This window comes from Triticum dicoccoides, chromosome 1B (genome assembly GCF_002162155.2).
Source record: "Triticum dicoccoides isolate Atlit2015 ecotype Zavitan chromosome 1B, WEW_v2.0, whole genome shotgun sequence".
Taxonomy (NCBI): domain Eukaryota; kingdom Viridiplantae; phylum Streptophyta; class Magnoliopsida; order Poales; family Poaceae; genus Triticum; species Triticum dicoccoides.
Genome location: NC_041381.1, coordinates 351,785,862 through 351,792,616, shown reverse-complemented (window position 1 = coordinate 351,792,616; position 6,755 = coordinate 351,785,862).

The following is a 6,755-nucleotide window of genomic DNA, read 5'->3' as shown; positions in this document are numbered from 1 at the left end:
CCCGGAGCCTGAGTCTTTTTTGAACATCAATTTTCATTCGTGTGGAGCCTCTTCAGTCTTCCCTCAATCATTATAACTGGTGAATTCTCGTCTCGGTGGACATTCTTCATCTCTTTTCTTCTCCGGTGGATTCAATTCTAATTTTTTGTAGTGATTATATTCTTTTCCTCGGCTCAAGTGTTCTCCTTACTCGTTTGCCTCTCGTCATTCAATCCTTCCGGAGTGTTCAAGACATCTCAGGAGATTCGTCTGTGTTCTAATTAATTCGAGGTTGTCACCTCATTCAAATATTTCAATTGTTCCGGTGCATCATCTATGTCTTCAACAATCCTTTCCGACGGTGTATTCTCTTCAGTGGGCCCTAACCCACAGGTCTTTTCCCGGGATCTTACCTGACTCTTCTAATTATTCCCCGGAGTTATCCTCAATTCTTTTCAAGTGTGATGTAAGAATGAATTTCATCAGTCACATGCCTTGTCAAGATCGATTTCAAATCATTCCATTGTTGGCTTAACCTCTTCGCTTTTCGTTCTCCCGGAGTATCTCAGTAATTTTGGTGGTGTTTCTCGTCGTCTTTCTCAGCATTTGAAGACCGAAGAAGAGTTTTCCCTCTCAATTTTGTCTGTTCTCCCGAAGATTCGTGGTTCTAGCTTCTTGTTACCCTCTCGAATTATTCCATTTGTCAGATATTCTTTTCTTATCCATCCAGAGTATGTTAGGAGTTGTTTTTCCATTTCTTTTCACCGGAGGCATCATTCCAGTTTTCGTTCTCTATTTATCCCGGTGCTTTTGTTCAAGTGTTCTTTAATCAGCTCATTATCTCTTCGTTCTTTCAAATCTAAATCCTCTCAATCATATTTGTTCTTCTAATTCTTCCCGGTGATTCATCTTCTTTCGTCAGTCATTTCTGAATTCTTACGGTGGTTCGTTCAAGATTCTTTTTCTTTGTTTATCATTTCAATCCATTCGTCCTTTCAATCCTACCGGTGGTTCATGAAGACTTTCTCACGTTTTGCGCCATTTACCCCCTTAATCCTTTTCAAGAAGAATAAGTAGTATGCAAAAGTCCATTGCTTGTCATCAATTTAATTTGATGAAGGATAAGCATACAATAAATCTTATTCTTATTTCATCCAAGTGAGTAATCCCTTCCTTCGGAGTTTGTTCTTGATGAATAAATTCTTGATTCCAAGTGATTCATCTTTCTTTTCCGGAGTTCAAATTTTCCTCGGCTATTTCGTCGGAACCTCCATCTAAATCATCATAAGGCTCATCTTATTCTTTTCTTTCATCCATCTCATCATCCTTTTTGTCACCGGAGTTCTTCATGGTGGTTGTCACACCCTAGTTAGTTCATGCATTAGAGTGTTGCATCATGTCTATTCTTTCATCAGAAACTTGAAATGGGGATGACAGAACCCCCCGCCCCCTCTGAAACAACTAGGGTTTACTAAAAATATTTTCAATGAACCTGAAATGCCCTTCTAAAATGTCCATCATTTTTGTCTTGGTTCAGAACCTCTGCCAAAAGTGATGCACAGTTTTCTAGGTCATCCTAAGGTCTTTGAATTAATTCATAAGTATTTGAGTTTGGGCATTTAAATTATATAAATTATTTTGAATGCTCAAATATTTCCAAACTAAAATGTTCCTTGCTGGAAATATTCCAACTAAGGACCAAGTGCAGTTTGGTGAATTTTGGAGTTGTCTAGGTATTTTTAGTAATTCAACAAACTTACAGAATAAAAACAGAAATAGAAAAAAGGGAAAACTTACCTGGCGCCACCCAGAGGCCCACCTGCCGGCCCAGCCCAGCCACCGCTCCAGCGAGCTACTTGGCTTGGCCAGGCAGGCAGGCAGGTGCTCGACATCGGCCGCAACGTGCGCCACGCAGCTGCCCGTCGCCCTGCTTCATCCCCTCGCCTCGCTGCTGGCTTGGATGATCTCCACGTCGTGCCGTGAACCCCCATGACACATCCATTCTCCCCCAGCTCCTCTCCCTCGCTCTCCCACGCCATGGCCGACGCCACCGCCGCCGCACCCTCGCCGTAGTCGCGCTCTCCGTCAACCTCGCGCCGTGCCACCGTGTCCAGGAGCTTCGCCACCCTCTACTCCTTCGATCTAGCCGAGCCCCGAGCGCTCGCGTGCCTCGAGGCCACCGCACTGACCTCGACCGAACCGCCATCGCCGGAGATCCCCTTCGCCGTCGCCGCCGCACCAGCTCGTCCCCGACCGCGTCGTCCGCTCCCTCGAGATCACCGTGAGCCTGGCTACCCTCTCCCCCTTTCCTTTCTCGCTCTGGTGCACCACCACGAGCACACGTAGCTCACCCGCACGCGCCTCCACGGAGCTCGTCGCCGACGTGTCTCCGGCTAACCACCAGCCACTCCACCTTGTCTAACACACTAACCGCGTCCCCAGGGGCCCAACGCACCTCACCACGGGCCTCGCCGTGCCCCGTAGCATCGGATCCATCTTCACCCAACTCCGGCGACCGCCAAAGTCGTCGCCGGCGACGTCTCCGGCTACCTCGAGCTCAACCACCACCACCAATAGCCGCGGCTCGGTCTCAGCTATGCGTAGATGCCCTCCGCCACCCTTTTGGTTGCCGGAATGCACAAAAGCACTCTCGCCGCCGCGTTCGGCCTCGCCGGCGGCTAGACGCCGGCGTGTTTGACTTTGACCTTGACCAGGGTGGGCCCAGTTTGACCCCCCTGAGCCTATGACAAGTGGGGCCCCCTCTGCTAATTAACCCAGATTAGTTTAAACTAAATTAAGTTAGTATAATTAACTACTGACATGCGGGACCCACTGGTCAGTTTGACCTGGACCGGCCTGTTGACTAGCTGAGGTCAGCATGACATCATGCTGACGCAGTAATCCTTTTCTGTAATTAAAATAAATCTAGAATGATTTATATATTTCAGAAAATGTTCTAAACTTCAAAAATTCATAGTAAATCAACCATAGCTCCAAATGCAAAGTTTTATATATGAAAAATGATCAGAAAAATCCAACCTATCCATCTGTACTGGTTTCATGCATGTTCAAACAACCTAACCTGCTGTTTATGGAAAAACAAATTAAATCACTTATAAGGGCCATGTATGAGTTTGAAACTTGAATCTTTGATTCAAAATAGTTCAAACCCATCTGGTTATAGTTGCATTAGCCCAGCACACTCATATTGCCATGTTTCATGCATGCATCATATTGTTGCATATTGTTTGGTAATGTTGTGTATCGGTGCTCTTCGCGGCAGGTTCTGCCTCCGAGGAGTACCACGATTACCCTAACGAAGAACCATATCAGTGCATCGACCCATCAGGCAAGCAACCAACCATTTGATCATATCGATACAATCCCATGTTCTCGCTCCTGCTCTCTGTTACTGCATTAAGACAACGTGTTTCAAACTGCTGTGTGCTACGGTAGTTGAACCCATTTCCTCTGCATGACCTGTCATTGCCACAGTAACTAGATGAAACCAACTAGCATGTGTAGGAGTTGATTGAGCCATATGTATGTGTTGTTCCTACCTTGCTGTGCCTGCTATGCTTAGAGTCGTGTCAGGTCTGGTTCATCTGGGTGATGGGATAGAGTGAAATGATCTTGCCGGTGATGAGAGGGATGGGGTGAACACGTTTTGGTAAAGGTATCGATGAAAGGCCATGTAGGAGTACATGGTGGGTTGTTTCATTGAAGCCGACCTTAAGCACTGAGATCTGTATGCGTGATTTAAGATTCAGCTACTACCATGCATTGGGCCCTGAAATATGACCCCGCTCAACTTCTTATTCACTCTAGTTCTCTGTCCAGGAGTTGCAAGTAGTTTCTGGTGTTTGTAGCTTACTGGAGGCCGTGGAAAGCGCTGACCCGCGGGGTGGGCTGTGATGCGGTAGGTATGTGGCCGGTAATACCGGGCACCCGTTAGGTGTCAAGAACCCTGTACACATCATTCGGGGCCGCATGGGAAACCTCGGCCGGACTCCCTGCGGATGGAACCTGGATAGGCGATAAACCTGGACTAGAGACTTAGGTGTTTAGGTAGGTCGTGGTCTACACCCACGTCGGCTTTCGCTTGAAGTCTGCCGAGCACATGTCGTGTGCAGACGCTAAGTGGTGGAAACATGTATGAGGAAGTACACCCCTGCAGCGTTAGCATTATCTATTGGAATAGCCGCATCCGCGGTAAAGGACTACTTGGTTGCCTATACAGTTCGTAGACAAGTAAATGGATACTACTAAAAATCTCAAGATAAGCGTGAGTGCCGAGGATGGCTCTTCCGTAGGATGACGGAGGTGGATCCTCGGTGGTGTATTGAAGTGGTGAGTAGTGGACTCGTGTGCGCAAAACCATTTCAAGTTGGTGTATCATAGGATAGCTTAGCCAAGAGTCAAAGTTGGCTTGCTGCAAAAACCCCACCAACCCTTCTTGATAATGTGCATGTATGTAGGATCTGATGTAAGTCTTGCTGAGTACCTTTGTACTCATGTTGCCTTAATTTACATTTTTCAGAAGATGCTGCAACCCCTTTTGATGGGTTCTTCATAGACGTTGACGTCGATGAGTAGAATGAGGCCCAGGTGGTGATCCTGAGCTTGTGAAGGACCACGTAGTATAGCCAGGCTTTCCCAAGCCTCTTTTATTTTACTAGTTGTCTGTACTCAGACAAGTTACTTCCGCTGTTGGCTTGTATGTCTGTATGACTTGAATGATGGGTCGTGTGACCCGTACCTATGTATATGTTATGTATGGCTCTCCGAGCCTTAAATAAAGTACTTGTGTTGTAGAGTCATGTTGTGATGCCTTGTTGTATTTGCACATATCGAGCATGTTGTGTGAATGATTGAAATGCTTGGTATGTGTGGGATCTGACTATCTAGTTGTTTATTCTTAGTAGCCTCTCTTACGGGGAAATGTCTCCTAGTGTCTCCACTGAGCCTTGGTAGCTTGCTACTGCTCCGGAACACTTAGGCTGGCCGGCATGTGTCCTTCTTCGTTCCTGTGTCTGTCCCTTCGAGGAAATGTCACACGATGGATACCGGAGTCCTGTTAGCCCGCTACAGCCCGGTTGAGTCCTGCTAGCCCAGTGCTACAGCCCGGATTCACTTGCTGTTGACCGACACGTTCGATGCTGGGTCATGGATGCCTGTCCCTGTAAGTCTGTGCCACTTTGGGTTTACGACTAGCCATGTCAGCCCGGGCTCTTTACCATATGGATGCTAGCGACACTATCATATACGTGTGCCAAAAGGCGCAAACGGTCCCGGGCAAAGGTAAGACGACACCCGTGGGAATACCGTGCGTGAGGCCGCAAAGTGATATGAGGTGTTACATGCTAGATCGATGTGGCATCGAGTCGGGGTCCTGACAGCGTTGGCATCAGAGCCGGACTGCCTGTAGGTTCTCCAAGCCAAACTGGTCGATGTTGAGTCTAGAAATTCTTTAGTTATATGTAGGGGAATTGTTTGTGGGATGGAACGTAAGGCTCTTTTTACTTCTCTATCTCATGACATTCTGATCTGAGTCAGTCTATTCTTCCACCGGGGGTTAAGGAATTAGGATCTCTTCTCTCTATCAGGTTCACGTGTTATTAATCAGTAGTACCTTATAGGTTTGATGGATACAAGCCTAGTTCAGTTCTACTACCCCATTATGTTGCTAAGATGGACCTAGAACCTTGATATGATGTTGTTGAGTGTCTATGAAATTCTTTGTCAAATGCCTCAAATCCTTTTGAGCATTTACAGCCGTTATGCTATCCAATTTCTGCTAGGAATCTTAATGTCTTGTGTTTATCATGTTCCAGATGGCGACCCGTCCTCAGAATCAAGTGGTTCGTTTGACTCGATGTCTAGATGTACCCGGCCATACTGCCATGTTGGTCAGGGTAATGACTGAGGCAGGGTACCGTTGGTATCCTGAGTACACGGTCGAAGAGCAATTCCGAGACTTTAACCAAAGTCAATATCTTTGCATTGTCAGGATATTTCCATCTTATCCTGGATCTACCGAGCCCCTTCACTGCTCCTATGGACTCGGGGTTACTATTGAGATGGCTGTGCAGGATGCTGCCTACTTGATGATGACCATCATGCGAGTCAGAACTGGCCTATTTCGGGACTCTGATTTCCGGTATATGCCAGCATCACTTCCGGGAGCACAAGGGTATCTCCAGGCTATCTATGCTGATTCCACTCAGGAGGATTCACGGACCCGCACCACTGCATAGTTGCTTGAAGACAAGGACCATGAAAATCAGGCCTTGAGACTAGAGCTTTTCAATACCCGTGCTGATCATTGGGCCACTTTGACTCGGTTTGCACCGGCTGTGCAAGCTGGATATATGGACATGCGAGATCTCTATCCTGTGAGATCTGCTCTGCCAGACGTGATGGATTGGCGTGATGTAGGAGGCATCACCCCACCTCGTGGTCCCCGCAGGCCATCGTTTATTGGTCCAAGACCTCATCCTAGCACCTATGGTCCACAAGCTCCACGGGACCGACTGTTTCCGGATGATCACGTTGAGCTTCCAGGCTATGGAGGTGACTTCTATGAAGACTACTACGAAGCCGACTGAGTTAGTAGTAGTATCACTAGTATCGTACTAGCTATATCGTCCACCGTCCTGCGTGACTCATGGGATATGACTTAGCTTATACCACCTTCCGGAGGTGTAGAAAAATAATGTATAGGAGCTCGAAATGCCTCCGATGAGATGTAATCCTCTTTTCACCGTAGTAGTACT